Here is a 13,281-nt window from a genome sequence, read left to right on the forward strand (position 1 = left end):
GCAGACAGGCTCGAGGTCAGGGCAGGCAGTATGGTCAGGCAGGCGGGTTCAGAGTCAAGGCAGTCAAGGGTCAAAACCGGGAGGACTAGCAACAACAAAGAAATGGAAAAGGCAGGAGCACAGAAATAACACACTGGTTGACTTGACAAAACAAGACGAACTGGCAACAGACAAACAGGGAACACAGGAATAAGTACCTAGGGACTAATTAGGAAAACAGGTGACACCTGAAGGTGGGTGGAGACAATCACAAAACAGGTGAAACAGATCAGGGCGTGACAGTCTGCCCTTTGTGCACATTGATGTTAGCGGTGAGATTCGTACCCCGTTACTCACCAAACAGGGGGCGTGCAAATCTCCAAACCGCAAAGTCACTCTCTAAATTAAAGCAGCCAGACAGTGAGCTGCCCATTAGGTGTAACATGGAGGCTGGGAGGCTAATAAAATGTCAATAAATCTCTGATGTGTCCCTGCCTGCCACACCGTAGAGCAGGCCCGAGGATGTCAAACACACTGCATTAATAGAGTCACTGTTTGGGAACAGTCATTGTCTGCGTCCCAAATTGCACCCTATTCTCCATACAGATGCCGGATCTTAATTTGACCCCTTTCAACTCAGGAGGATTTGAATGAATATTGAATATTTAGAATCGCTGCCAGAGGGCAGCTGGAATTGGTGTTTGTAGGCTATACAATAACTTAGGTTTCATGTCCACAAGGCGTCAGTTCAAGTAGCCTTTTTACGTGCAGGCTACAGAATTCCTATGTGGATTATAACAAATGAACATATGTGTAGGGGTAGATGTATTTTTCATTAGGGGAAATCTTAATACATTATTTTATTGTATGTTTAAGACAAGCAATAGGTTGAAAAAAATTGTTCATACCTCAGTGCCTGTGTGGTCCAGTGGTTACAGCTGCTGACCCCAGCACACATATGCCAGTGTCAGCATGTGTTTGAATCTGGCTCCCTGCCTTTTGGAGGAACTAGCACTTTTCTAGTTACTTTCTGTACTTTCTGAAGGAATTCCATTGGCTTTCAAAGTTGTCCATCAAACCCAAGGATTTCTATTTACACTAGATGACTGATAGGGGGCGCTGTGTTGAAGCCACCGCACCTCCATCTTTGCACACCCCCGCCGTTAGAAAAAAATATTTTAGAAAGAATAGAAATGCATTTATTATCGTCTACATTCATTTTTTCACATTTATTCTGTTATAGACACCTTAATGCATACTTTTGAATTATATTATGTGAGCTCAACATAAACAATAGAAATAAAAACAAATATAACAATTTTCCTTTAATTTTTTTTATTTTTAGGTTTCCAATGTTACTGTCCCCACTACAAAAAAAAATCGTAAATAAATGTCATTTTGTCTTTGAAACATTTATTTTAAATACTGCAGATTTCCATTAATTCCTAAGGAGTACCGACCGGTGACTTCAAAGCCTCTCAATGGCCAATACATCAGCAATAAAGGGTTTATATACCTCATTGGTCAAACCCTGTGTCTCCATCTTGCTGTGAAGCGCACGTCTTCACTCCTTTCCTTTCTGTTCCTTTTTTAACCTGTGAAATCCCGTTTTTTACATTTAGCTCATTAAATTACTTCACTAATCAGTGGAGATTGAGCAGGCAAGCTAGTTGGTTACATGTGTGATGGACAGACAAGTGTATCCTATGGCGCAAGATGTGACTGAAGTTTAGCAGGTGGAGAGAGAGTGAGAGAGGGTTGAGAAGGAGGCTTGAATCACTGGGCATCTTGTTATGACATGCATTATTTGAATAAGTTCCACCGAATTATACCTAGGAGGAGCGGCATCTACGGAGGAACTTTGAATGTCCTTTGAGCTAGCTAGCTAACAGGCTTGTGTGTGCATAGTGGCAGCAGAATTAAAAACACGTCTTACATTTTTGTAGTTTGTAGTGAAACGTGATAACTAGGCCTATAGTATCCTTAACTAGCACTGAAAACGTTCATCCACTCTTCTCTAGCTAGTAAAAAATCTCTCTCCCTATCTTCTGAATCACGCTGTAACTTCAGTACAGTAGCCTATGCTTTGGAGGAGGGAGTGGCAGGTAGCCTAAATGTGCACACATACTTGCAAAGATTTTCACCTTGCAGACAGACACTGGAATAAGTTTCTGAGTGACAGAGGGCTTTGCATAGAGGCTTTGTTGCGTAGTTTTATAGGACTAGACAAAAATGCCTGGGACGTAAAATAACGTTATTAACCGGTTCCCATGCTTTTAAAATAATTGTTCTGTTCCGGAACTGTATGGATCACTTTCGTTCCAGGTTCCGTTTCTGTTCCTTGAAAAATGCCGTTCTTTTACGGCTTTCGGTTCTGAACCAGTTCTTGCTCCTGAGGATATTTTTGTTCTGAGTCCAACGCGATCAGAGGTAAGTTGCACATTAATTACCGTATGCCTTTGCAATAATACATATTTCTGGAGTAAGATAGGTATTTCTCAGATAATATTCTGCTGTTGAAATTGTGTTTTGAGGGCAGGTACATGTAGCTGGCAGCTAACTAACAGAATTTGACAGATAAAGTTTAATTTCCTGTTTTTAGCTCCCCATATGATCTCTGCTTGTTGGCTAACTAGCCACGTTGTCATGATTGGCATAAAGAGTGAACAGATTTATCAGATATGTGTGTCAATAACTAACTAGCTATAACATTAGGTTGCCACTAGATATGCTGGCGAAGCTAGCTAGCTAGCTAAAGTGTCAACCATGTAGCTCGCTAACATTAGCTAGATCAACAGGTGAGTCCAGCACAGCATCCTCCCACTCCTCTGCTCTCACTCTCACTGTGTTTGGGTGTGTGTGGTGGGTGTGTCTAAATGCCTTTCTGTTTTTATGACAAGACCTGAGGCCTATAAGCACATCAGTCATACAGTCAATGTATTTCACTAAGCTTTTTGTGCCATATACTGGAAATAAAAAAGGTTGTGTGTCATATTTACAGCTTGTAGCGGCACAACTGAGTGGAAGGAGAATGTGCCAACCAAGAAAATAAAAAGTGGAAAGGAGAGGTTCTGAACAGAAATTGAGGGTAAATCCTACCTTGGCAGGAAAAGGATGATTGAGTTGACTATGCCAATTAATATCTGCACTTTGCTTCTTTATTACTTACATGATTCTTACCTGAATACTTTGATGTTTAATTCCATGCTGAAATGTGTTTGATTTACACACTACTAACATTATTGATAGTGATATTTTTGATGTCTGGGAGGGCACTCGCCTGGGCTACGGCGGTGTGGGAGCAACAATCCACCATTTGCCTTAGTCTGGGGGAGTTTGTGGTGTAGGTAACGAAGGTGTTCGATTCTCCATTGTCTGGGAGAGAGACTGCTCGGAAGCTACTTCAGCTGTGTCATGACTCCCGTAGTGTGGCAAACTACGTGGTATATTTTCGCACTTTGGCCGCCGAGAGTGCCCGGAAACCGGAAGTCCTGTTCGACATGTTCCTTCATGCATTATCGGAGGAGGTTAAAGACAAGTGTGGTGGTTAAACTTCTTTGGGACAGGGGGGCAGTATTGAGTAGCTTGGATAAAAAGGTGCCCAGAGTAAACTGCCTGCTACTCTGTCCTAAAAGCTAGAATATGCATATAATTAATAGATTTGGATAGAAAACACTCTGAAGTTTCTAAAACTGTTTGAATGATGTCTGTGAATATAACATAACTCATATGGCAGCAAAAACCTGAGAAACAATCCAACCAGAAATCTGAGGTTTGTATTGTTTCAACTCTTTGCCTATCCAAGATACAGTGGAAATTGGGTCATATTGCACTTCCTAAGGCTTCCACTAGATGTCAATAGTCTTTAGAACCTTGTTTGATGCTTCTACTATAAAGGAGGGGGGAATGAGAGGGGAATGAGTCAACGGTTTGGCAGAGTGCCACGAGCTGGTCTGGCGCATTCACATGAGAGGTAGCTTGCGTTCCATTGCATTTCTGAAGACAAAGGAATTCTCCGGTTGGAACATTATTGAAGATTTATGATAAAAACATCCTAAAGATTGATTCTATACTTAGTTTGACATGTTTCTACGAACTGTAATATGACTTTTTGTCTGAACTTTCACCTGGACCTGCCAGCGCGTCGTCAGTTTGGATTGTCTAATAAACGCGCGAACAAAAGGAGGTGTTTGGACATAAATGATGGACTTTATCAAAAAAATCAAACATTTATTCTGGAACTGGGATTCCTGGGAGTGCATTCTGATGAAGATCATCAAAGGTAAGTGAATATTTATATTGCTATTTCTGACTTTGTTGACTCCACAACATGGCGGATATCTCTTTGGCTTGTTTGGGCTCTGAGCGCTGTACTCAGATTATTGCATGGTGTGCTTTTTTGGTAAAGCTTTTTTGAAATCTGACACAGCGGTTTCATTAAGGAGAAGTTTATCTAAAGTTCCATGCATAACACATGTATTTTCATCAACATTTATAATGAGTATTTCTGTAAATTGATGTGGCTCTGCAAAATCACAGGATGTTTTGTAAGCAAAACATTACTGAACGTAACGCGCCAATGTAAACTGAGATTTTGGGATATAAATATGAATTTCACCGAACAAAACATACATGTATTGTGTAACATGAAGTCCTATGAGTGTCATCTGATGAAGATCATCAAAGGTTAGTGATTAATTTTATCTCTATTTCTTCTTTTTGTTACTCCTCTCTTTGGCTGGAAAAATGTCTGTGTTTTTCTGTGGCTATGTACTGACCTAACATAATCGTTTGGTGTGCTTTCGCCGTAAATCCTTTTTGAAATCAGACATGTTGGCTGGATTCACAAGTGTAGCTTTAATTTGGTGTCTTTCATGTGTGATTTCATGAAAGTTGGATTTTTATAGTAATTTATTTGAATTTGGCGCTCTGCATTTTTACTGGCTTTTGGCCAAGTGGGACATTAGCGTCCAACATATCCCAGAGAAGTCAATGTGGACCAAGTGGGTAGACCACCTTCCCCTGTTTTATAACCCTGGGCCCAACATTACTGTTGATGATCAGCTTATGCCATTTTGGGGCCGCTGCCCCTTCAGGCAGTACATACCGTCTAAACCTGCAAAATATGACATCAAAATTTGGGCTGCCTGTGATGCTGCTTCATCATATGCGTGGAACTTGCAAGTGTATAAGGGGAAGCCAGATGGAGGAGCCCCTGAGAAGAACCAAAGGATGTGGGTTGTCCTGGACGTGACACAGGGACTCCGTGGCCAAAACTTCACATGCAATAACTTTTTTACTTTGTATAAGCTGAGACAGGAGCTCCTCAAGAAGAAGCTGATGATGGTAGGAAAAGTACGAAGAAACCAAGCCAGAGCTCCCACCTTAGCTGTTGAATAAACAGTGGCCAGGAACATCAATAAACATAAATCATAGCCACAAAAGGAGGGGTGGACAATTTAGACAAGCTGGTGACTGGCTACAGCTGCAAAAGAAGAACTCTATGCTGGCCACTTGTGATATTTTTCAACATCTTGGGCATCGCGGCTACAACGTGTTTGTCATCTGGATGGCATGGAACCGAGATTGGAAATGAGGGAGGCTCCAGAGGAGACGGCTCTTTCTTGAGGAGCTGGGCAAGGCATTGGTAAGACCTCAAATCCAGAGGATGCAACATATCCCAAGGACCCCAGCTCCTGCAGCCATCGTGAGGAGAATTGAGGAGGACGATGCTGATGCCCCATCCGCCCGACCCACAGAACCAACAACTCCAATACCGGAAGTAAGTGTGAGTGATGTTGTTGCATGTGTGTGTGTCTGACTCTCCTACCTTGGCCTGCTGTAACTATATATGTGAGTAAGTGAGTGAGATGTTAGTAAAATTCCTGAACTAAGTGTTTTCATCATTCTAGATTGCAGCCAGTAGCAACAAGAAGAAGCGCTGCGTTGTGTGGACCCAAGAAGGACAGGAAGACACAGTACACATGCATCAAGTGCAATAAATACCTTTGCAACACACACACACACACACAGTAAACCTATGTCCCTCATGTGGTGTGTAAACAGGCCTTAATTTGTTTTCAAGGAGGCTCATTTATCATTTCTATAAAATTCTGTATGCAAAATCTGTCCTTACAATTTGTTCAGTTCAAAGCAATAAACATCAATAGTGATGCAAACCTTGTTTCTATTATATTTGCTCAAGATAAACATGAATTATTCCAGCCATGTCTTGATTATAATTGATTGTTGTTTACAAAAATCACATTTTATCAAAAAAATTAAATAGCGCTTTTATTGATAAATGTGATCTAGCAGAGGTAAATGGCAAATATTAACCGTGTATGCTGTCTATATTGCTGGTAATTGATATAAGTCAACATCTAAGTATGAAGTATTTTTATGTAAATTGTTATGGCTGTATAGTTTTATAAACCCAATAATGTTGTGGGTCCATCAGACCTGCGAACATTGGATGAAAACAAAATAACAAAATAACAAAAACATGACCACACAAGGGTTAAGTATAGATTACAGTACTCTAGCCACCTTCGCGAATTATGCATAGCCTAACTATAAAACGTGGGCGAGCATACACACTGGAGGAAAGTTTAGCATTCTTCAGTAGGCCTACATTAGTCAATCAACTGATATCCCAAATCAACTCATCAACTCCGCCAGGGAAACACAAACAGTAAGCTATTATCAGTTTTCACACCTTTCATTATGTGACAATGGATAGGGTAACAGGTAGCCTACAAAATGTAACCTATTAGAATTTAATCAAATAACACGCAGCCTATTGTAACCATCAATAGCACTAGATTATTGGCAGCTGATGTAGCGCTAAACCATCAATATGCACTAAATTCACCCACAAAGCTGATCTCAATTGCAACCATTATTGGTCACTTCATTACAGCTCCCTAAACATTGACGTCGGTGTTACTTTGGTCAGAGATCAGGGCTGCGTTCAGGACTTTTCTACGTTCTGGAATGTTCAATTGAACGGAAACGATGCTGTACTGAACGACCAGTTGAAAAATCTGGCCACTGCCCATGAAATATGTCACTCATTGCTTCAAGCTACATTTCGCCACACCCAACAAACGGGAACGTACCTCAAAGTCTGTTCAAGAACGTGTTGTTCAGTACAAGCCGTTCCGCAACGTAGCAAACATTCAAGCAAGGTGAACGCACCTCTGTTTAAAATGATGAGATGACCATGTCTCCGCCCTAACAATGGGTGTCGTGCTGTGCACACACACTTAGTACTGTGTATTAAGCCCATAGAGACCCATTGAGCTTGTTCTGGACAGATTTAAGAGTGAGCCCTCTCGCCTCACCTCTTTCTCTCTACCTTAGTCCTGCTTGTTTCATATTGTCATTGGAACAACGTATACGTTTTTGAACAGACTAAGGACAATTTATCTATTTGAAAAGCTTTCCGTCCAAGTATTTTCTCATTTACCACGGAAAATCTACTGTGGCAATTTACCCAACACTGTATGAATGGAAGCTAATGTTGGTGTAGCTTACTGTTACTATTTTGTTTCCTATTTCTGTTATTTAAAAGTGTCTGGAATGGGCATTTTTTTATCAAGATCGGGGGTAAAATATCCCAGGATTGTTCATACTGTATTTGAAATGTGTAACTAAATTAAGTCAATCTGGGGGATTGAGTTGAGTTATTTGAGCAAGAAGGGCATGGGCCGGAATTGAACCCACGCCAACACAGCAGGCCTATATGTGCGCCCTGAAAGCAGCAGCCCTAAATGCTAGACCACCCCAGGCAACAATTTAACTACATTTTGACAGTTCATTCGTAACTTTAGGATACTTCACACTTGTATGTCATAATCTAGTGGAGACCAATATCTATCTTGTGTTCTTGAGCTATATTATATAAAACAACAGTTGTATATAGCTGCATTTCAGATACATTTTTGTACATTTGAACGTAGCAGTAATAAGACCTAGGCATAGCGTTTGATTCAGCGAGAGATAATATTATTTTGATAGCAGCCCTGATCCCAATGGCTCCACTGACCCCGCATAGAGAGAAAGAGAACCGCACATTTTCAAGGAATCACGAGCATAATTTGGATTTCGTGATGCAGCAGGAAAATTCTCCCTGACAAAAGAGTGATCAAGTTAAGATCCAACATCTGTATGGTGAACTGTGAGCCCTGATCAAAAGTAATGCACTATGTATGGAATATGTGTCATTTGGGACACAGCCATTGATTTGGATGTGAAGACAGGGATGGTCACGGCATTATGTAGTCTTTGGATAGGGGATACAATGTCCTTTTGAGTATAATGGATGAAGCTGTCAATCCAAAAGGTTCGGTGTGATAAGTTGGTCCGTTATTAACCTTGATTAACCGATCGTTAACAGAGAGATGGATGACTTGTTGAAATGGTACAAATGAAATGCTGATTAAGGAATCTGTCTTTCTTTGAAAGAATGTTGATTTATAAAATGGGATTGAGCTCACGTTTCATCTTTTTGATAATTTAATATGGGCGTAGAGGGATTTGAAATGAGAGTGTCACGTTTCTGACCTTATTTCCTTTGTTTAGTCTTTATTTAGTTGGTCAGGACGTGAGTTGGGTGGGTATTATCTATGTTGTCTGTTTCTATGTGGGGTTTTCTCATTTGGCCTGATATGGTTCTCAATCAGAGGCAGCTGTCATTCATTGTCTCTGATTGGGAACCATATTTAGGTAGCTTGTTTTCTGTTGGGGTTTGTGGGTGATTGTCTATGTGTAGTGTTTGTGTCAGCACTATTGTTATTTAGCTTCACGGTTGTCACTTTGTTGTTTTTGTAGTGTTCAGTTTCTTTCATTAAATAATGATGAACACTTACCTCGCTGCGTATTGGTCCTCCGATCCTTCTCGCCTCTCCTCGTCAGATGAGGAGGACAAAGACAGCCGTGACAGAGAGTCAGGAAGCAGATTGTCACATCTACCCCCGCTCCCCGTCTTCCATGGTTACTGATGTCTCGTCGCCTGCACTGTGTGTGCACAAAATAAGACTCCGCGGCAAGCTCCGGCTGGCCTTCTTCAACCACTTCCTGTTCCTCACCACCCCTGGTCCCATATTACGCTGGAATGTGTTACAAGTATTTCTCCATCAGATGGCATCACCACGATCCTGACGGTGGTGGATAGGTTTTCTAAAGCCGCCCATTTTATTCCCCTTCCCAAGTTCCCCTCAGCCAAGGAGACGGCTCAGCTCATGGTGCAGCACGTCTTCCGGATCCATGGACTTCCAGTCGACATGGTCTCCGATCGTGGTTCTCAGTTCTCGTCCCATTTCTGGAAGGCATTCTGCACCCTCATTGGGTCGTCGGCCAGCCTATCCTCTGGTTTTCACCCCCAATCTAACAGCCAGTCAGAGCGAGCCAAGCAGGACCTGGAGACGGCTCTTCATTGCCTCGTCTCCGCCAACCCCACCATCTGGAGCCAGAATCTCGTGTGGGTGGAATACGCCCGTAACACCCTTCCCTGCTCGGCCACTGGTCTCTCGCCCTTCGAGTGTTCTTTGGGATATCAGCCCTTCACTGAGGAAGAATTCAGCATACCCTTTGCCCAGATGTTCATCCGCCGCTGTCGCCATACCTGGAAGAAAGCTTGGGCCGCTCTTCTGAAGACCACATCCAGTTTTCAGTGACAGGCGGAACTCCAACAGACCCCTGCTCCCCACTATCAGCTCGGGCAGAAGGTATGGCTTTCCACTCGGGACCTGTCCCTCCGGGTGGAGTCCTGTAAACTTTCCCCCCATTTCCTCGAACCTTTTCCCATTTCTAAAATCTTTAGCCTGTCTGCTGTTCGTCTTCTGTTGCCTCGCACCCTCCGTATACATCCCACTTTTCATGTGTCTAGGATTAAACCTCTGTCTGACAGCCTTTTGTATCTATTTCACCTGTCTGTGTGTTTGTCTCCACCCCCCACCAGGTGTCTCCCATCTCCCCCCATTATCCCCTGTGTATTTATACCTGCGTTTTCTGTTTGTCTCTTGCCAGTTAATCTCCTCCCGTCAAGTCCTACCAGCATGTTCCTGTGTTTCCTGTGCTCTAGTTGTAGTTTTTCCTAGTCTTTTCAGTTTTGACATTTCTGCTTGTTCTGACCCTGATCCTGCCTATCGTCCTGTACCTGCCTGACTCTGATTTGGATTACGACTCTTTGCCTGCCTTGACTTATCTTTTGCCTGCTCCTTGTACCCTATACTCAGGGCATTGTTAAAGTGTACCCAGGAGGCTGTACATTTCAGCTTCCTGCGATTACAGGAAGTGACTTAATTGGGGGTCAAAGGGGGAGTTTATCAAATGGTTAAAAATGTTGAACCTTCCCAAATTTGACCGTCATTAGCCTGGCTGACGCACCAACCACATGACCACAAAGCGAGTTGTCACTCACTGGTCTGGTAACTCAAGCTTGTAAAAGGTGAGGTTAGCAAAAATGTTGAGCAACTTTGAGCAACTTTTTGATTGGTTCTCATTTGCACACTATTTGCATGGGCAACACCCTCCACCCTTCCTCGTCAATTTGCTAAGCCCCCACTAGCCAAGCCAAGCCAAAGTTAGGCTAAGTAAAACTGGGTATTGCAGTAGTAGCTAGTTTACTCTGTAAACAGAGGACATCCACGAAGGAAAATGAATAACTGGGGTAAGGAAATGCTCAGCCAATAAGTAGCGAACTAGCTAATGTATAACTAAAACATACATTTGATTAGCCTGCCGATTTCGAGTTGATAGCAAGCTAACTAAAGTTATTAGCTGGCTAGCTTTCTGTGGGCTGAGAAATGCTAGCTTATGCTAGCTAACATTAGTTTCTACTTGCTAGCCACAAGATCGTAACGTTTAACAGTTTGCAGCTGTCTAATATGTCACTTGTTTTAGTGTAGAAGGGTTATTATAACATTATAACAAATGTATGTGATGTTTGGGAGGGTGCATGCATGTTAGCGGCAAACAATGTCCGAACTCTGAAGGTTTGTGCTAGCTAGCTACTGTGTGTGTTTGTTCATCCCAGAAGTGCTGATCATGATTCGTTCAATATGAAACGGGGATATACATCCAGTGTAGGTAACGCTTTGAAGTCTGAGGGCACAGCCCCTTCATTATTGATGTTGCGTGCCGTCACATCAAGGCAGCCGTGCCAGACTCTCAAGTCAGGAAAACTTCGAGAGCTCATGTCAGCCAGACTGTCATGACCCGGCATATGAAATTTGAAGTCAATCAACCCAAAAGCGTTTTTGACCTCCATTAGACAGTTCTTGAAGCGTTGTTAGAAAGAATTCTGAAGGGCATATTGGTCCAAAAAAAATCATTGACTTGACACTTCTGTCTGCCTGAGTTTATTAATTAAATGTAAATATTAGTAATTTAGCAAATGCTCTTATCCAGAGTGACTTACAGGAGCAATTAGGGTTACAAGCCTTGCTCAAGGGCACATCGACAGATTTTTCACCTTGTCAGCTCTGGGATTTGAACCAGCGGCCTTTGGTTACTGGCCCAACGCATTTAACTGCTAGCTTACCTGCCGTCCAATATCCAATAATGTCCTGCATAACTTCATGAGGATGGACAGGAGGACCAGGAGGGGATCTGCAGCTCGCCGCCGTGTGCCAGAGGAGAGGTCTGCTGCTCTGCAGGATGCTGCAAGGATTGGCGCCAATAACGCAACATGGGAGGCAATCCGTGTGCGGGAGATCTTCACCTCCTACTTCTTCGAAGAGGGTGCTGTTCCCTTGCAACACCATAGACTACACTATGCACAATCAAAGGCTCTTTTAAGAGCCATTCACATTGCAATAAGCTTATTTTTCCTTGTACTTAGCTATGTCAACTGCAGTTATTCAATCCTCAGTTTCTCTCCCTTTGGTGCTGTTCAGGTAAGGGTGATGTCTGTACAAAAACAAATCAGGCTCTTTTAAGAATCACCCATTTTGAAAAAATTTAGAACAATTAGACACCCCATAACCCATATCTACACACTTGTGAATCAATCTGATTAATGGATTGTGTTGTGCAGCAAGCAGGTTCAGGTGTGTAACTGTGGCTCCTTCCACCTTCAAATAATAGGCAAGAGGACCAACCATGAAGAATAGTAAGACACTTAATTCTTTCTATTTATATAACTACGCTATATTGTTCGTCCTCGTTTGTCTGTGCATGTCACGCCTGCTCCCGCTCTTCCCCACTGGCGCTCGAAGGCGCCAGGCTCCCCAGCATTACGCACTCCTGCCAACATCATTACGCACACCACCTTCAAATAATAGGCAAGAGGACCAACCATGAAGAATAGTAAGACACTTAATTCTTTCTATTTATATAACTACGCTATATTGTTAGTCCTCGTTTGTCTGTGCATGTCACGCCTGCTCCCGCTCTTCCCCACTGGCGCTCGAAGGCGCCAGGCTCCCCAGCATTACGCACTCCTGCCAACATCATTACGCACACCTGCCTTCTCTCGTCACGTGCATCAGCGAACTATTGGACTCAATCATCTGTTTATTGCCTTCCCTATATTTGTCAGTTTCCTAGCTCTGTTCCCCGCTGCTGCATTGATTGTCGTTTGTCATTGTGTACCCGTGTGCTGACGCTGTTCCTGTCTTGTTCTTTGTCTGTTCCTCATTAAATGTTCTACTCCACAAACCTGCTTCTCGACTCCAGCGTCGGTCCTTACAGTCCATGTTTAACATTATAAAGTACTCTGCAGCAACTTAGTGTGGACACCAGGTGAGGTCACACACAGATTCCTGTTGAACACTCTCTTCAACTACCTTATTTTCTCAATAACAGTCTCTTCCTCCCTCTCCCCCTTCTCCCAAAATCCTCTAGGTTACAGTATATCAGCTGTGTTGGTGAACCCCTCCCGCATCTGAACTGGCTGACACATAGAGGGCACAGCATGATCAGAGGTGAGAGCTCACTTAGTCGAGATGCTTTAAAGAGATGCTTTACGCTGAAATACAGATAGAAGATGTATTAGTCCCAGAGTTAATGAGCCAGGGTCAGTTTTGCATTTCACCTCCTGATGAATATGATAACTGACAATGTTAGAATTAAAAAACACAAGGCTCAATCATGCAATCTCTCTCCATCTGTCTCTCGTCTGCAGGTATGTTTTGATGTGAGAGAGGATGCCAACTGTAACGATCGTCGTATAGAGGAGAAGGAGAAGACCAAGGTGCAGCGTGGTAAGTACTCATAATTACTTTTAATGAATACGAATACTATAACAAAACAACAAAAACGATAAACGAACAGTTCTGCAAGGTGACATACACT

Source organism: Salvelinus fontinalis, chromosome 20, assembly GCF_029448725.1.
Source record: "Salvelinus fontinalis isolate EN_2023a chromosome 20, ASM2944872v1, whole genome shotgun sequence".
Classification (NCBI taxonomy): domain Eukaryota; kingdom Metazoa; phylum Chordata; class Actinopteri; order Salmoniformes; family Salmonidae; genus Salvelinus; species Salvelinus fontinalis.